Raw genomic sequence first — 1269 nt, 5'->3', positions numbered from 1 at the left:
GTAAAAGTTCATGAGATTGACTTGCTCTTGGACGAATTCTGGATAAGCCTCACTAGTTGAGCATTGATAAGTAGGATGACCTGGTATGTTGCAAATGGCCCACACCTCAGCTATCTTGGGCACCATATTCAGCACAGGATCAAGCTTCTTTTCCAAACCTGTCACCTGCAATGCAAGATCATTATTATAACTCATTTCATACACTCCAACTCGTTTATCTCTTGTATCTTTGTGTTGGGCATTAAATCCCAACATCTCATAGATGTTATATGACTCTTGAGCATTCTTTTTCTTCAAAGCCTCATCTGCTGCATTATCAACAGTTGATTGACATGTTTGGGTTAATCCATCATAAAAAAGTTGCATTTGTAAGTAGGGAGGTAACCCATGATGTGGACATTACAGCAAAAGACCTTTGAAGCGCTCCCAACATTCATTGAAAGGTTCTCCATCATCCTGCTTAAAGTTAAAGATTTGCGCTCTCAAAGTGGCTGTCTTTTGAGTAAAAAAAAACTTCTCTAAAAGTTTCTTAGCTACGGCATCCCAAGTGGTGAGCGAACCAAGTGCTAAACTCATTAGCCAACCCTTAGCCTTATCTTTTAATGTATAAGGAAAGACCCTCATCCTCAGATTTGCTTCATTCATTCCCCTCAAAGGTAAACCACTCGCAACTTTATAGAATTCTTTAATATGGGCTAACTGATCTTCGTTAGGTAAACCATAAAAAGAAGGAAACATGTGAAAATGTGAAGATTTAAGATCATAATTTCTAGCTTCAGAAGGTAGCAAGATGCATGAAGGTGAATTTGGTATAATCGGTTGAGCATAATCCTCCAAAGCTCGATTGTCATCATTATTGCCAGTCATCTCTTCTTCTCCGTCTGAATTAGAGTGCTCAGAATAAGCACCTACACTTGCTGATCTAGAAGAACTATCGTCCACTACTTCACGATTAATCAGAGCACTAGTTGATACAAAGCTCTCAAAGATGTTGCCTTTTAACCGTTCAAGTCTTTGGCCTATCTCAGCAAGTTTATCTGACATATACTACCTAAAAAACAAAAATAAAATGGAATAAAGGAATCTAAACTTTAAATGAAAATAGATAGGGTTTTAAACAAAAACCAAGCAATTATAGGGGACTAAAATCAGTCCCTGGCAACGGCGCCATAATTTTGTTGTGTTCCTTCCTAGTGCAAAAATATGGTTAGTATAATGGCACAAGTAAGGGTGTCGAACCACAGGGACTGATTGGACCTCTATAAATTA

At 38.1% G+C, this 1269-nt stretch overlaps 1 non-coding gene across 1 annotated transcript; it reads left to right on the top strand.

Moving 5' to 3' along the window:
• The first annotated feature begins 382 nt into the window (after positions 1 to 382).
• On the top strand, positions 383 to 489 carry LOC125472742. The gene has a single exon (XR_007254656.1). It is a non-coding gene; the product is annotated as a small nucleolar RNA R71 (small nucleolar RNA).
• Positions 490 to 1269: the final 780 nt, after the last annotated feature.

This window comes from the organism of the source record quoted next, unplaced genomic scaffold, assembly GCF_019419815.1.
Source record: "Pyrus x bretschneideri cultivar Hongxiangsu unplaced genomic scaffold, Pyrus_bretschneideri_v1 Contig72, whole genome shotgun sequence".
Lineage (NCBI taxonomy): Eukaryota > Viridiplantae > Streptophyta > Magnoliopsida > Rosales > Rosaceae > Pyrus > Pyrus x bretschneideri.
The sequence above is the reverse complement of the archived record's forward strand: the minus strand, read 5'-3'. Positions and strand labels throughout refer to the sequence as shown.